The sequence below is a fragment of the Tamandua tetradactyla genome, chromosome 4 (assembly GCF_023851605.1).
Source record: "Tamandua tetradactyla isolate mTamTet1 chromosome 4, mTamTet1.pri, whole genome shotgun sequence".
In the NCBI taxonomy this organism is placed as follows: Eukaryota; Metazoa; Chordata; class Mammalia; order Pilosa; family Myrmecophagidae; genus Tamandua; species Tamandua tetradactyla.
In genome coordinates, this window is record NC_135330.1 from 126,938,142 (window position 1) to 126,956,439 (window position 18,298).

Here is an 18,298-nt window from a genome sequence, read left to right on the forward strand (position 1 = left end):
CCTGTGGGAAAGGCCTGCAGTTTGTGGCCCCTGCAGTGATTGGGAGAGTCAGTTAAATTCAGGGGACACCCAGGAAGCCCATATACCTTGGTCAATAACCAAGCTGATTCTTTGATCTTCAATCATCAGGTACTCCTGCCTGCCTCCCAAATCAGTCCTGAATACAGGAAGAAGAGTGATGTTAAACCCCATCAGCAGAACATGCATATTATTTAGAAATGCAGAGGTAAATACCAGAAGAAAGAGCTAAGAATTGAAAGTGCTTGCTTCTAGGGAGGGAGAAGGCCATACTAGTTGGTGGGTGGGTGGGAACAATGGACTCCTTTTTATGTTTCTTAATATTTGACTCTTTGTAATGTGTACATATATGTTGATGAAAATAAAAAACAAAAATGCAACATATCAAAACTTAACTCAAAATCCTCTCTGAATCTACTCCTCCCTGGAACCCTAAGTTTTTGCTCTTAAGGCCTTCAACTGATTGGTTGAGGCCCATCCACATTATGGAGGGTTATCACCTTTACTGGAAGTCAGTTGACTGTAGATCTAATCCCATGTTCGAAATATCTTCACAGCAACAACTAAGCCATTGTTTGACAAAAAAACTGGACACCATAACCTAGCCAAGTTGGCATATAATATGAATCAACACAAGGACTCATTAGGATGTTTGATGATATTTGAACAAAGGATTGAAGGAGAGGAGGGCATTAGCCAAGCCCTCTTTGGGAAGAGTGATCCAGGCAGAGAGAGGAGCAAAGGTGCTAAAATGTGAATGTGGGTAGCACATATGAATAACACCAAGGAGGCCAGTGTGGCTACAGGGGACTGACCAAGGCAGAGAATGATAGGACATGACATTAGAAAAATGGTCTGGGGTCAGATCACAAGGGGCTCATTGGCGTTTGTGAGGACTTTGGTTTTTGCTCTGAGTGAAATCAGTAGACATTGTAGGGGTTTCGGGAGGGAATGACATGATTAGATTGAGGTTTAAAAGGATCCTTTGGGCTGTGGTGTGGAGGAGAGTGGGAGTGAAGCTAAAAGAATATTGTAGAAAAGCAGGTGAAAGCTCTGACCGGAATGGTAGCATGGATGTGGTAAGAAATGGTTAGATTCTGGTTATATTTTGCAAGTTAGGCCAATAGTATTTTTTTAAGGCTTAGTATGTGGAATTTCAAAGAAAGGAAGCATCAAGAATGGCTGACTTGAGAAACAGGAAGGTTGAAGCTGACATACTCAGTTTCGAAGATTTTGAGTGCGGTACAAGTTTTGGAAGTGGGGTGGAATTTCAGGAGTTTGGTTTTGGATATATTGAGTTTAAGATATCTATTGTTCATCCATGCGGAGATGTCAAGACTTGCATTTTTCAGTTAATGTGACAAGATCACCTCAAATGGTGAATATTGGAGAAATCTGGGTTACATTTACAATATGCCCTTGAGTAGTAGGTTTGCAGGTATATTTGCAGTAACCAGCGTTACTTGTTGGAAGTTGAGCATGTTCATGACAGAGTTAAATAAGTAGCTAGATAAGAAGTTAGATTTTCAGCACTGGGCAATGACCTCTTTCTTTACCATCTAAAAACATTGTGAAATGTTTTAGTGCCTCCAAGTAAAACTCATTTGGGATCTATTTATTTGTTTTGATAAATGTAATCTTTTTATGTGCTTTTCTCTCCTACTTGATTGTGAGCTCCTTGAAGGCAGGGACTGAATTCTTTTTATTTCAGACAACTAACAACATAAAGTCTAGATTCAACCAATAAGTGCTTATTGAATGAATAAATGAATGAATTTTGTCTACATAAAAGTCAATGATTTTGTTTGAGTAAACTACATTTAGATATTTAAAGCCATCTTTTTCCCACTTAATGTCCTTAATTTGTTCCAATAAATAGGTCATAAAAAACAGTTAAGCAAAAAGAGTATTAAAATATTGCAAAAGTGTTCTGAGTAAATGTAATGGTTTTTACCTTAGTGATATTCCTTAGTGAGATTCATTCTAAAAGCATTAGTCTCTAATCTACACATATCGTGGCTAATAAAATGGATGCTCTAATTAGCTACTCAAAGTATGGTTCTCAGACCAATAGCAATGGCATCACATGGGAGCATCTGAGATATGCAGAATTTCAGGCTCCACTCACACCTATTGAATCAGAATCTGGTCTCTAACCAAATCCCCAAGTGATTCATACACACATATAAGTTTGAGAAGCACTGCTCTAGACCAGGGGTTTGCAAACTACCACCTGAGCTGGCCGCCTGTTTTCGTACATAAAGTTTTATTAGAACATGACCTTGCCCATTGTTTATACATAATCTATGACAGCTTTGGTACCACAACAGCAGAGTTGAGTAGTTGCAAAGAGATGTATAGCCCAGAGCCTAAAATATTGCTAATCTGGTAAGAAATAACTTACTGACCCCTCGCTTAAGTGCCAGTGTTATTAAAAATTATTTTTAAACACCATGCTTAATGGTATTTAATCTTCCATCATGTGACAATTGTTTAGTTTTCTTAACAATTCTCCTGTGGTTGGCATTTAGATCAATAATTATTTAAAAGTGAAAATTAGTGTTTATTATAAAGGTAACTAGTAAATGATGTGCTTTGGTCATTTTACTAAAAGCACAATCCAAATTAATTGGCCCTTTAGTATTGATATGTCTTTGTATATTTGGATAAAAAAATGATTTGGGAGGCTGATAACTGGTTGAACATGATGGAAAATAAAGATACAAGTTGTAATCCCCTAATGAAAAAGTAGGTGATCTGTGAAAAATAGATAAAGCATTACAACCACAAGGCAGTGAGGACAGTTTTGACACAGCACAGATGAAAAGACATTAGGTCCTCAATTGTGAGATAACAAGCAAGACAACACTACCAATAGGCAATTAAAACATCATCTTCCTAATCAGCATAACATTTACAAGCTTGCTGTTTTTTCCTGTGGACAATATAGCAGCTTTTAAACCAGTGAAATCTGCAGGTCATGGTTTAGGTACTTAGAGGTGGTTTGAAGGAGGAGACCAAGTGCCAGAAAATCACTGTAGATGTGATTTTGCTCCCCAAGCAAAGCTGCCTGGCCATGCCAAGTCACACCCAGAGTCAGCTCAGTGCCAGTAGTCCTATGTCTGCAGAGGGCAGATAACCTCTATCCTACAATCAATCATGATCATCCACTGTGCCCTGTGCACTTACTTATTTGGTCTGAGTCTGAGACCACATCCCATCTTTCTGTTGTTGAATGCTCTTTTGGCTCATGTCCTTCTGTCTGGATTTTCACCCTTGTTGGACTACCTGCGGTCTGCTCCATGCCAGCTGCTCAGAACTCTCAGCCCTGAGCTTAACTTGTCTTTGTGGTATGTTGTACTCACCTGCCACTCCTTGGGGAACCCAGTTTCCTAATGGGACTGTTGCTTCTAAAGCCCTTGATATTCTAGAGAATCCACAGTTTTATGTCCATCTAAACTAAATGGTAATAAATCATTCATGACTTGCTGACTGGTACTATCTAGAAAGGAGTATTTTTTGCAGTTTGTGGTATCACCAATAAATACATAGTGAAAGAAGGAACTCTCAATCACAGGAACAAATTCAAAACTTGGGTATGAGTTTACCATGTCCTCTCCCAGGTCTGCTATTCAGAATTGCTCTATATTTGTTGGGAGAGATGCTAGTGCCTACTTGGGTTAGAAAGGTAACACAATGAGTGTATGAAGAAGCATGTTTTGTTTGTAGACCCAATGCATAAATATATAGGCATATTCTTCCATGAAGAAATAAGACCAATTATTGCATTTTTCTTAAAATACCCAGTTATCTTGCTCTATTTTCTTTTTCTCCAGGAGTACAGAGAAATATTTCTTTTTTATTGCTACTAAAAAAATGCTACACTATAAAAATTTTCAAGTCTAATTATGAATGGTAACTAGCAGTAGGTCTTGGTATTGGGGAGACTATAGTGCAGAATGAAAATTTTAGCAAATTGGAGCAGGCATACTGTATTTAAAGGAATAATTGCTATTCTCTCCTATAAAAGGATTATATATTATATAAACCTACGCTGATGAACCCAGACATGTAATATTTGTTTCTTCCAGGAAGTGCATGATTCTGTATGTTCTCTTTTTCCTTCCTTTCAGATCATGGGAACATGTCTTGGGATGGAGTCTATCATTTTTTTTTTGAAAGTTTTGGCCCATTATGGACATGTAGCATGAGTAAGAAATAAATTTTTAAAAAGATATTGGCCCATTTATGCATGAGTGTAGCACATCTTGACTGACACAAACCATAAATCTGGATTTTTATGTGACATCTAATTTTTACATATAGTAAACCAGTTCAAATTTTTTTTAATATTTATTTTAATCAAAGTAATAATTAGATATCAGATGATATAGAAAATACATAATGAAATAGGGAAATCCTGTTCCATCCTGAATCTCACTCTGGAGTAGATCAATTTCAATAAGTTTTTTGTACTGTTATCCTGCTAGGATTGTCTCTAACACTGTCCTAGGTACTCTAACACTTAGGTACCTTCTTTCCTGGATGTCATTTCCTTCTGTATCTTGGTTTACTCATTTGCTAAAGGAAGAGTGCATAGGAGGCAAATTTTTTGTGAGGCTTTGAATGTTTTGAAATTTCTTTATTCTGTGTTTACACTTCCTTAATAGTTTAGCTGGGTAAAGTATGTGAGTGTGGGAAATCATTTTCACTTAGAAATTTGAAGCTATTTCACTACTAGATTTTACCATCCAGTATTGTTGAGAAAGCAAGAGCTATTCTAATTCCTGATTCTTTGAATGGTTTCAGTTTTTCCTCTCTTTATTCCTGGTGTTCTGAAATTTCCTGATGTTATTCCCGGGATTTGGAACTTTCTTCATTCATTGTGCTAGGCTCTTGGTAGTCCCTTTAATTTGAAGACTCATTCACGGATGGGGAGTTTTCCTTTGTTTATTCGTTGATCATAATTTCCCTATTTAAAAAAAATTCATTCCTCTTTTCTGGAATGTCTACTGGTTGAATGTTTAATCTTTGTACTGATTCTCTGATTTTCTTATTGCTTTTCTATCTCTTTATCTTTTTGTTTTGCTTTTTGAGAGATTTCCTGGATATTTTTTTAAAACCATATCTTCTGTAGATTTTTAAACAAATCTGCTCATATTTAAAAATTTTTATTTTTATTTTTACAAATTAAAATTTCTGATCTCACGTCTTCTTTCTTTGGGTGCATCGTCCAGGAATTGAACCTGAACCTTCCCGCATGGAAGGCGAGCGTTCTACCACCGAACCACACATGCACCCTCTGATCTCACATTTTTCATTTTTGCAACAATATATCTCATCTTTCTGTTTCTTTGAAGTTTACTTCTTCACCTGCTATTAAATCTGATTTTTAGAGTTCTTTATTTTATTCTCTTATCTTTTTTTCATTTTAGTCTTTTTGCATATTATAGGATTTCCTCAAATGCCTTGTGCCCTTGGGGGTCTATTAATACTTGAAGGAGGACAGTAAAAGGCCTGTATTTCATGCATGGTTGTTCTGTAAACACACAACTTCTCTGATAAAGAAAAGAAAAGGAAAAAATATTTTAAAAAAGAGGGGCTGTGTACAAGCATTACGTACATGGGCAGGGCAAACTGACCATAGGTTTGCTAGGCAGTTATTGGGTAGCAACAGTATATTTCTTTGGAGCTACCAAATATCAATATCTTTATGTCTTTCCTCTGGGGTGGTTCAGGTTTCCAGTACAGACTCCCTAGCTATATAAACCCGGCGGCTGGTGCTCCATGGAAGAGAAAGGTACCAGGGACCTCTCAATCTTTCATATGTGGACCACAATTAATTCCCCAGCTTCAGCCCTCCCTGATAAGAGGTTTATCTGAGTCTTGTGGGACTTAGATTCAATTCCTCAAACGAATAAACCTCCATTCTCTTCTGGGGTAGGAATACAGGAAATTGCCTAACCATACAGAGAGAGAAAGGGGACTTGGGGGTCTCTCTTTAAAGGGTCTTTCCATCCGTCCTTTGTAGACTCTGTTTCTTTCATACATTGTATTCTTTGTTACTTCCAATTTCTAAGTCTTCGTAAGGTTCCAGAGGTTGGACTGCACAGCTTCTTACCACTGTCGCTCTCTGGAGGCATATGTTTTAACATTTTCTTTGCTAAGTTAGTTTTCATTCCTTAGTTTACTTTTCATCTTCCAAGATTTTGTTTGCCTCTCCTGTTCTCTGCCACATTCTTTCCTATCCTCTGCATCATTGGGGTTCATACTGTTTTCAATGTGCCATGTTTAACCCTAATTGGAATTAAAAACAAAGCAAAACAAACAAATCAACCAAAAACCCCAAAACACTGGCTGAACCGCTTCACCTTGTAGGCTGCCGTTTGACATATCAGGTCTAAATTAATATTTTGTTTGGACTGAATTTTATTTCTGATAAACATACCCATAGGTAGGTTTTACAAATTGAAGTTGTGAGGTAGGTGTATTCTTTATTTGTTTATGTGGATTGCTTGCCTATTCTCTCCACTAATTTTATTTTAATGTTTTACACAAATATATCCTTCAGGTAAAGAACCTTCAATCATGGCATCAATATCTTTGGCATTCAGAAACAATTCATCAATATATCAGCATCACTTGAGTGTCCGATTAATTGAAACCAATCAGGTCCTATAACAATGGACTCTTCAGGGTTAAAAATCTCCATGAACTTACATGGTTAACAAGGCTTAGCTAAGGTCCATCTAATTTTGGTGTGGTGGAAATTCATGGTAATTAAATCTGACTCGTTTAATGCCAATGAATTACTATCCACAGCTAGGTGGCTGCCTTTCGTCTTAAATGGCAATGTCAGACTTACAGCTTTGTTTTTCATTAAGTAGATGCTTTGCCTTGCCACTTGTCTTTCAGTAACAGCAGATAACTCTTCATTGCAAAATTAAATTGGTATGGCTGCCTAATTAACTGTGAGTATCTGGACAAATTCTTTTCCTTTCTTCTCCTTTTATTCTATAATCCTATTCAAAACCAGAAGGAGAAAAAGCCTGTCCTCACTAGCTCAGCAAATATTTCACAAGGCAATGCTACTTCTGTTCCAGGCTAGTCGTGGGAGGGAGTCCAATGTGCTCTTATGCCCCAAAGCCCCTGACCCCAGGGATCCCACTTCATCAGGATCTAAGGAGAGAGATCCTTGAACACACTGTGCTGTATAGAATGACAACCATCCCAGTTTTCCCAGGACTGAGGGGTTCCCGGGACACAGGACTTTTGGTGTTAATACCAGGAAAGTCCCAGGGAAACTGGGAGGTTAAACATCCCAGCTTTCTGAGGCCAGGTATCATGTGAAACCTCACAGGATTACGGCTATCTGAGCCATCTCCCTGCTAGACTGAGGAACACTGGGTCAACACATAGGGCAATTGACATAAGGAAGCGGAACACCAAGCTGACCCGTGCTTGACTCTCCATCCGGCCCGGACAGTGGATCAGCCCTTGATTATTGGCTACCTCCCACAGTGCCCTGCCCTGAGACAGCTCTGCACCTCCACAGCTCTTGCTCGCTTCAGTTTCCTACAAGTTTCTCCTTGTTTGTTTACAAGCTGTGCTGGATGGGCTGCTGTTATTTTTCTTAGCAAAATCTGTGACAACTATATTAGGAGTGAGAGCACACAGAATTTAAGACAGCCTATTATGAATCCTCATCCACATGGCTTGATAGATTTGAGTGCTCCGAACACTATGCACTTAGTGGATATAATCAGCAAAGAAAAAAAGGGCCTTGATCTCCTGACACTGCCTCCTTCTTCCTCACTGACCTTACCTCCTCTTTTATACCTGGCCCCAAGGCAGGGCGTTCAGTCAGTCTGGGTCTCCTTCCTTAAGATGAATGTGGCTGATTTCTGATGTCATCTAATTGACCACTTTGGGCCCTGATATGTTCCCCCAGGTAAGTCTTAGAGATCAAGTTGGGGCCTAGAGCATCCTCTAGATAGGCACTCCTGCCTGGGGCCAGGTCTGTACACCACACTCTCTACTTCTGTCCCTCAGAACAGAGTGTCCACTCTACAAAGGGACTTAATGATTGGCTCAATTGCTCTATCATACTTAGGAGACACACATAGGAATAAAAATAATCTTATGGCCAGGTCATGCTAGCTAGTCTAAAGCACTCTCTAATTCATTGTACTTCATTTTTCTATTGCAAGACATACTCAGCCAAAACATATTCAACAAGATTCTCATCCTTTCTCTCCCCAAGGTGTGATAATCACAAACAGAACTTTAAGAGAAATTCTAGACTCTCTGCTGTGTTTGATCTGTTTGATGGGTTTGAAAGGGGAAATAGAACAAATATTAATTGAGCACTGATTATGTGTCAAGCACTGTTCTAAATAATCCACATTATTTAAACAACATAACTACCAGTAAAGTGGGAATTCATTTCTCTGTCAGTTCAGTTATCTGCTTAAGGCCACACATCTAGTAGTAATGCTTCCACCTCACAGGAGCCTAGAACTCAAATTTCATGGTCTTTTACCTACAACACTTTGAGTGGTGTTGGCACTCTTTCTGTCGCTGGCCCCTACACATGCTATGTAAAGAGGGTGGGGTCAGAGGATCACTCTCAGTTAGAAGTATGAAAGGAGGGAGGGAGAGTGGAAGCAAGATGACAACTATCCTTTCTCTTGTTGCTGATTCTGATGTCTGAGTCTTTTTCTGTATCGTTCAAAGTCTAGCTTCCCAGCCTGATGTCAATCCTGGCTACAATAAGAATATTCATCTTCTTCAAATCTTTCATATTTATTTAAGCCTTTCCTTTGCTCATCAGGGTCTCTCTGGTTTGCCCACTTTCCTATGTGCTGTGCTGCCAGCTGGTACAGGGAGTTTTGGCTTTCCCTGGAACTCCTTAGAAATTCTCTGGTCCTTTCTTCATTAACCTTTTTTTTTTCTTTTGATACAAATTAACTAGTATTCTACTTTCATTACCTCGCATAACTAAATTCTACCCAGACTGACATTCAAAAGCATCCTCCGCCCATCTGGAACCCTACCAATGCCTCCTATTTGGAGTATAAGTTTGTTCGTGAGGAATGCCCATTACAACACGTTTATCTGGTACTTTGACATTTAACTATAGCCTGATGGTTACCCTTTCATATTTTAACTTTCATCTAATTTGGTCTTTGTTATAGTACAGCTCCCATTTTACTATTTTCTATTTTCCACTGTGTATTTAGTTTCTAAAATATGCTAATTTGTAAGCTTGTGATTTGGATGCTATTTGGTTATTTGGATTTATATGACTGCCATTTGTAATTTTTCTTCTGTCCTTTTGAGCTCATTGCACATTCTCCCAGTTTGCCATTGAAAATTTCATTAAATGAGTTTTTATGCATTTTCCATTATTATTGTTTGGTGTTTATGGATCTTTGATAAGCTCAATGCCAGGAAAATCCCAGGGAAGGCATAATCCATGTGCTCAGTAAGACATGTTGAAAATGATTACAGATTAGTAAAATGATTTTAAAAAGCACTACTACTACTGCCTCTTTTGGTATAACTCTCTCAGCCGTGTCCTCAAGTAAACATATCTAAGCTTATTTCCACTTGTTTATGAGCTTTGGCCAATTCTCAATACATATGTAAGAAGTGTCAAAGTCTCTGACTTCAAGGGGTAACATCCTCAAAATATTTGGAAAACAAGATATTTATTATATATTTGTCTGTGAATTGTCCACTCACCAAGTAATTCTCTTCATGCTTTGCAATGAACACCACTCCCTTTGCTGCTGGTCATTGACTGCCTGGAATTCTGGGACCACATCCTGCTCAGTGCAATGCTATCACCAAGTTGCTCCAAAATCTTTAGGGAAGGCTGTAAAGCTGATGATTCCAGTGGAGGGTCTGGATGAACTCCACAAGAGAGTCTCGCTGGCTGAAGCAGGAAGAGAGCCTGTCTCTTCTGAATCCTCCTTAAAAGACTCCCAGTGATTAGATTAAGCATCACTCATTAAAGAAGACACTCCCTTTGGCTGATTACAAATGGAATCAGCTGTAGATGCAGCAACATGATCATGATTTAATTCTATGAAATGTCATCATGGCAACAGATGGGCCAGCACTTGCCCAACCAGAAAAACAGGTACCACCACCTGGCCAAGTTGACACATGAACCTGACCATGACAATGACCTAGAGGAAGTACTGAGTGAAGGAACTGGGAAAATTGATATTATGGTCAGAGAGTGGGATATTAGAATTTTATTACAAAGTTATGGAAGTTCAGGGCAAAATCTAAACTCATGGTGTGCTATAGAAGAGGGCAGCCTGTAGAAGAAAGATCCTTATCCAGTAACATGTTAAAGAACTCAGAGGTCAGAGGCTGCAATGGCTCATCCACATGAGTGTTGATGTTATTTACCATAATCAGAGAGTCTACTTGTGACTTACCACAGGAAAAATCCAACCAACTATTTCAAACACATAGATGGATGCCACTCCTCTGGGTTAGACTTCTGTTTCATGCAGTTCTGTCATGCTCCTGTGACAGACTTATGACACTGAATGGTCAGAGCTTTTTACATGTGAGTAAAATATTTTGAAATCAAAGTCTGCATTGTTTCTCTGGCTTTAGCAGAGGGTATGGTAAATAGAAGTGCTTGGTAAATACTTCTAAGTGAATGAAGACACCTATTGCAAGTAGGCTTGGTTTCAGGTATGGCTTGATGAAGACACTCAACAACATTGCTAAGACTTTGTTTTTTCTCTCCGTTTCTGGGCTCTGTTTCCTTTTTTTTTTAGTCCCATTCTCAGATATCTCTATTTTTGTACAAGAAAAATGGCAGCAGACCTTATATTGCCCTGGCCACTGCCTCTACAGTTGGGTGTGTGCATGGAATGCAAAATATGATTCAAATCCTATGGGCTGAGAATGGGGAAGGAATGGTTCTCTGCAGAAAAATCAAGATGCTGCTATGAAAAGAAGGGCAAACGGATTGTGGGTGGTGGTAACACCAGTTATCTGCCACAAAAGGCAACAATGGTTATTTCTCTTATGGGAACAAAGGTATCAGTAACAACTTCAAGGAGTACAGGAATTAGGCCTTGTTTTCTCTTTAGGGCTCTCAGTCAACACTCAGATGCTTGAGTGGAGACTGGCTGCCTTTGTTCCTGTTAGGCTGCTCTCTTTGACTTCCCAGAATCTCAGGGTAGTTGAACTGTAGAGTTTGAAGGTCACTGGCTCCATAGAGGCAGGAGCTTGGTGGCTGCCATGGGCAGCATTCTCACTGGGAATCCCCTCAAGACCTCTGAGGGGACTTGACAGTGACTTTGAATTGAGGACAGACCTGTAAGGCTTTCAGCAAATAGCTTCACTGCTGAAAACAACTTCTGTCTTGGGAGGAAAGGATAAAGGCATATGGAGTTGGGCATGGGTAAGATGGAAATGGAACTGGGACTCACTGAAAATAGTCGGTGAAGAGGAAGGTGAGAAGTTCACAATAGATTTCAAGATGCTGGGAAAAAAGAAAGGATATCTTGCCTAGTGTTATACTTTGGAAGCTAGAGGGTAAATAAGCTCATTGTGTTTAGCCATGGCATAGCGAGCTAAAAATCAGAGTTGGTCACAAAATATAAAAAGCCTCAATAGCAGAAAGAACTTCAGTCTTGGAAAGGGGAGAAAGATATACAGTGATAGACAAGTTATTATACAGAACAGACCTGAGCACATTATTTTAATCTCCTGGCCCATATTCTCCAAGGCTTTGGACCATTTTAATTTCCGCCAACTTATAAATTACTTTAACATTTCTAAGGGACACAGATGTGTCTTAAATTGATAAGTGGAATGTCAAGCATCACTTCCAGTAACAGGAAAAGAATCCACAGTCTTTAATTTTTACGTTTAATTGACTTCAGTTGAAGTGTAGTCAAATGTATATTATTTCTAAATTTGACACCATCCATTTAAGAAGTCTTATTTTATATTTATCAAAGTCACAGGTGAGACCTTAGTCACCGGGAAGGCTAACTGTTCCAGATTCTTTTGACCTTATGGCTAGAAGGAATCTAATTGTAACCCCATAAAAAGAAAGGAATTCTGGCCACTAGGGAAGGTGATTACATGGTCATTGACAATGTGAACTTGAATGGCTACATTAGCTCTTAATTATAATGAATCAAGAAGAAACCTTCAAGGTTGGAAAGGAGATACTTGGTAAGGGATAATGACAGCTACTTATGCAAATGATATCAACACTGATAGAAATAAGAGGCTAGTGCTTCTTAGGCCAGATGGAGACTTCAGCCTGGAGGGAGGAGTGCAGGAGCTACAGAAAGGTTCAGCGTCTGTCATAACTACTACATGAAATTCCATAATTCTGTTCACTATACCCTAAACTGGGGTTTTTTCTTTGTTAGAAAGGGGGCTCCATTGTCATTTCCCTCTTGAATTAATAATGCAAATTAAGCATTCATTCCCCTAAATATGAATGGAGGAGAAAGAGGAAAAAAATAGCAAAAGATCCTAGCAACCAAATTTTCTTTACACAGCCCATCACTAGTAAAAAAGGAAAAGAAAAAAAACAAGGACAATTGAATGCATAGAACACCCTCCTTAAGATGAGATGAATAAATTAATGTTTGAACAAATGAATGATAAAGGGGTCATGAAAGTCGTAAAGGAGAAATGAAAGCAATAAAAATTGGATTCATGGAAAGATTTTAAAACTCAGTTTCTATGCCTTTTAAAACTCTGAAAATAGACACATTTCCTGGAATTTGTTGAAGAAAATCTGTTGAGAACTTTTTGAGATAATCATTTTTAGTCAGAGATTACTTAATTAAGGTAAGGAAATATACACAGCTTTTACCACCCACAGGCAAGGTCCTGAGGTGGTAAATTTGTCAGGGTAATGAAACTGGTTTCTGTTTATAGAAAACCAAGCAGTCCTCACTGGAGTTCTTTCTTCTGAAGAGTGAAGATCAGTCCCTGTGAAAAACGTGTTTTCTTAAGATGCAGAATCATCATATTGGATGGTTCATGGGCATGGGGGGTGGGGGTGAGGACAGAGTTATTCCTCATTGCTAGTGCTTTCTTCCTGTGGAAGGAACTTTCATTAGAATAACACCTCTCTTCCTCTTTCTCCCTCTTCTCCCTCCTCCCTCTCTCTCCTTTTCTTCTCTCTAGAGAAAGATCACTGATTTATTTGATGTGTCATTTTGGGAGAAGAAACTCACCATCTCCCATCCTTTCCAGAGCTCTGTTATCCACAGGATGCCCAGATTATTTTGTCCACTCTGTCAGTAGTTCTCAAAGTGTGTTCTTAGACCAGCATTGTCAGCATCACCTGGAAAGTTGTGAGAATCGCAAATTATCAATCTGTATTTTAACAAGCTCTGCAGGTGATTCTGTTGCATGCTGAAATTTGAGAACCGCTACCTTAAGTTTTACAGGGGCAGGACCCCATCTGGGAGGCAGACAGTTAAGCGTGGATGTATATATGATACACATACACACTGCAACTTGGTAGGGAAATCTCTGTATTAATTACCTGTTGCTGTGTAACAAATCATCCCCCAATTGGGAGGCTTTTAAAAAGACATTATCTCACAATTCCTGTGGGTCAGGAATTGAAGCGCAGCCTAGCTGGGTGGTTCTGGTTCCAATTTCTTGGGGACCTGTGTTGGTTGTCTCTATGTTGGTTGTGGCTGCAGTCATCTGGGGGCTTGCCTGGGGATGGAGAATCTGCTCCCAGGATGGCTCACTCATGTGGGTGTTGGTTGGAGGCCTCAGTTCCTCACTGTGTGAACCTCTCCACAGGGTTTGTTGAGTGTCCTATGAGTTGGCAGCTGCCAACCCTCCTTATGAGAGATCCACAGGAGACTAAGACAGAAGTTGCAATGTCTGTATGACACAGGCTCTTAAGTCGCGTCCCATTTTCACAGTACTCTTTGGTTATACAAGTCAGCCCCATGCAATGCGGGTGGAGGCAACACAGGAACATGAACGCCGGGTGGCAGAGTTCTTTAGAGGCCACCTTGGAAGCTGATTGCAATATTCTCTCTAAATCGGGAATGAAATGTTGGCAACGTGTGCTGCCCAAACCTGGCATGAATCAGAATTAAAGTGATATTTTGCTTTATCTGCTCATTCCCATCTCTCATTTGTTTGTCAGGTTGGACAGGGAAAGGCAATGCTATTTATACACCCTCTCAAAATCCAAGATATGAAAAATAATCACAATACTCTTTCCTTTGTATTTTTTTAAAATTAATTCCCCACAGTCACCACAAGCTCAAGGTTAAATTCCTGATCTACCCTGCTAAACTTGTTTTTCTTTCATTTCTTTCCCTATCGCGCCAGCATTCAACCAGTGCCCAAGTCAGGGCCCTCAGAATCCCGAGGTTTTGTTTTTTTTTCTCATTTTTATGTTCTTCTTACTGTATTTCAAGTTCTTTCCAAAACAAGGCCCGAGGATGAACCCCCGGGCTCCTGTATGTCCTGGGCTTGGCCCACTGCGGCAGGGTGTCAGGACCTTGGTATCCATGCTTGGGTACTCACCTGCATTAAACCCAGGACAATGTGACAGCAGAACTTCCTCCTCCACAGCAACTATGTGTCCTTTGTTGGTTTCAGAAGAGGTAGTGGCCACATTGAAATATACCCTGGAACTTTCTCTCAGAACCAGACTGAAATGAGAGGTGCCTGCTATATATATATCACCTACTATCTTTTCCCTGATAATTCCCCTCCGGTTATGAAGATAGAGCAGAAAATAATCTTCTTTGAAGATACTACATAGCAACTCAGAAGACAAACATATGCCTCCAATGCAATGTGCTTTCAGAGATTCTGGGTCTAGTTCAGCTGTTGGATGGGTGGATTGTTGCTTTTGCCCCAACAACCAGGTGAGCCCATCTCCTTGAAAGAGCCCAGTCGATTCTCGGTAGCATGAAGAGCCACCAAGAGGGTGGGCTGGGCACAAGAACTGGGAGATCCTCTTGAAATCCTTCCCTGAGAAGGCAATTTCATGAATGAAACCTTCCAAGCAAATGACACCAAACCTCCCCAGGTGCTCCTCAATTACTGTGTTGTCTATCAACAGGATTTTCTTATTATTAACCTTGGCTTGTCCATGTTTCAGGATGAGTTCACGGACAGACTTCAATTTGGAAATCCCCAGGTCACATCAGTTTCCACTGCATGCAGTATTTTCAGGGTTGTGGGGGTCACTTTCACAAATACACCATTGACATCTCCCTCAAGCAAAGTCAACAGTCCTCTGCACCAGTAACCCATCCCACTGATCCTTTGGATGCTTCTTACAAAGGCCAAGAAACATTCATCTGGCATTTCCAAACTATGAGGTTTCACTTCTAGCCATTTGAGGTATATTTGTCATGTTGCTGCCTCTAAGAAGCAATTAGGGACCATCCCAGTCACTTAAACCTGAACTGTTTCCTTTTCCTAGGCTTCTTTTCCAAAAGTGCCTGCTTTTCCTGGGTGGCTTTGAGGGCCAGATAAGCCTTCCTCCTTTTCAGGAGATTTTCTGGAACCGAAGGGGTCTTCCTGCACCATCTTTCTGATGCTGCAGTTTCTCCTTGTGCACAGGTTCCCAGAATCATTCTTAACTCCTGCCTCCTTCATTCCTCAAGTCCTGTTTATTTTTGCTTCTGAATAGCTCTTGAGCTGATTCATCTCTTTTCATCACCACAGCCTTTCTCTGTTAATGAGACTAACACTACAACTTCCAGTTGGTCTCTTGACTTCGTCTAATCTATTGACCTGGCTTGGCTCACATCTCCAGCCTCTTTTCTTGCACACCACGCTCACATCTTTCAATCCTGTGAATGCCTATTTCCATTCACTACGCATTTCCTTTCCATTGGAAATGTCTTTTGCTCCATCCTTGTCACTTGCAAAACTTTTTTTTTTTCTTCAGACCTTGGTTTAGATATCTTTTCTGGGAGGTCTTCTCTCTTTTTTTTATTCTTCTCAAACTATTTAATAGCAAATAAACAAAGGAAGGTACCACATTTGGCAGATACAAAATGACTTTTTGTCCATGTGTCTGTGCAATTAAAACAGATTTAGGTTCTCTATTGGGACAAAAGGAAAAATACACAAAAAAAGAAGGAGAAGAGATTCCTTTTTTTTTTTTTTTTAACTTTTTTTATTGTACAGTATAACATATATACAAAGCAAAGAAATAAAAAAGCAATCGTTTTCAAAGCACTATTCAACAAGTGGTTACAGCACAGATTCCAGAGTTTGTCATGGGCTGCCATACGATCCTCTCATATATTTTTCCTTCTAGCTGCTCCAGAATATAGGAGGCTAGAGAGCTTAAATGTTTATTTATCATCACAATCGACATTTTTCCTTCTTTTTTTGTGAAAAAAATATATACAAAAAAGCTATAAATTTCAAAGTACAGCACTCCAATTAGTTGTAGAACATGTTTCAGTCTTTGACATGGGTTACAATTTCACAATTTTAGGTTTTTACTTTTAGCTGCTCTAAAATACTGGAGACTAAAAGAGATACCAATTTAATGATTCAGCATTCATATTCATTTGTTAAATCCTATCTTCTATGTATAACTCCACCATCACCTTTGATCTTTCCGTACTTGTCTTTAGGGTTGTTTGGGCTATGGCAATTCTAAATTTTTGATATCGGAAGGGTCTGTCACTAATATGGGGTAGGGAGATGGAACTATCTGATGTTCTGGAGAGGCTGGACTAGGTTTCAGGACTTATCTGGACTGGGGACCCATCTGGAGGTTGTGGGTTTCTGGAAAGTTACTTTAGAAGGAGATTCCTTTTAAACACACATTTCCTTGCTCTGAACTTGTAACAATATATTTTTTTCTTTTTTAATCCACTACACAAACTCTGTAATCAGGTCAGAAAAGTGACAAGGTCTTTTCTTGCTTTTTTTTTTTAAACCATTAAAGTAAATTCCATATTTTTCTATAGAATACAACACAAGTTCACACAAAAAAGACGTTTTCTTTTGCAGGTCTTTTCTAATGCCCAGGCATGGGGTAGTCCAGCACCTGCCACATGCCCAGCACCTGATCACATTTGTTGAATGAATGAATGCTTTTGCATTTAGCATTGAATATGCCTTTTGCTGATATGCACAGTGGAGGGTTGTCTTCTTTGATTTGACATCCATTATTTCCCTTTGTATTTTCTGTGCTCTTCCCCTCTTTCCTATCCCTCCTCCCCTCTCTCCTATTTCTTCCTTTTTTCATCCTTTCTCAAACATTTATTAAGCTTCTACTGTATACTAGTGTTGTTTTTGTAGCTTTCTTTCCACCATTTCTTCAGAGTAGACAAAAAGACTTGCTTTAGAATCAAGAGATGAGGTGCACTTCACCTATGGTGATGTATGTTTTCCTTTTTGCTTTCCTAAACATGTAGACACATTTAGGTGGGCAGGTCTTCTGAGCTCCTTTCAGCATGGATGTCTCATAATTCACCTTTTCCTTCCTTGTATACATCAACTATGAATTTTTTGGTTAAAATTGAATGTATATATGTATTCATGTGACCAATATAGTATCAAGAATTGGGAGTTTGGGGATTTGAGGAGACTAACTGAGAGGAGAATTTAGCGCTACTTGCCTTTCTTTCTTCATCTCCAGACTCGGCTGATAAACTGACTTTCTGAACAAAAAAGCAGCCTTTATTTGCAATATTTGCCAGTTTTCATGCCTTACATTTGATTTCAAGTTACCAATGTGATCACTGAACCTGGAGTTGGGAAGTGATGGGCAGAATTGGATGTCATGAGTTGGTACAAGCTGGTTCCAGCATACCACTGCTATGTGCGGGCACAGGCTCCCGGCAAGGGGCTGTAGACAACTTTGTTAGTTGTCTTTTTCTGATGTTTGCCCTACACACCCTGTAGTCATCAGGTGGATTATTCTGATAGGGTAGAGGAAACTAGACTCAAGCTGGGCTGAGCAAATCACTTTCTAGAAAACTTGGATATGGAATTGGTCGGGCTGTTTTCATGAACAGAGTATATGTAAATCATGGATTAGTGCAGTGGTCATTTCCTTCACATGGTCTGAGAACAGAATATGCTTATCTGCAGCAGGAGAGAAGCAGCACCAGGAGATGGAGAGAAGGGAATGTTTGGGCTGCTGTAGTTCTCACGTATCTGAGCATAAGCTGATCCCTGTCCGTGGATCTGTGAGATTTCCTGCCCCTCTCTGCTTAAGCTAACTCCATGGTTTTCAGTTATTTGCAAATGAAGGTCT

The 18,298-nt window shown here is 39.5% G+C and overlaps 1 pseudogene; it reads right to left on the bottom strand.

The window, feature by feature from the left end:
• Window positions 1–14,880: 14,880 nt before the first annotated feature.
• Window positions 14,881–15,647, bottom strand: LOC143679532 (large ribosomal subunit protein uL30-like 1 pseudogene; annotated as a pseudogene).
• Between the last annotated feature and the right edge of the window lie 2,651 nt (window positions 15,648–18,298).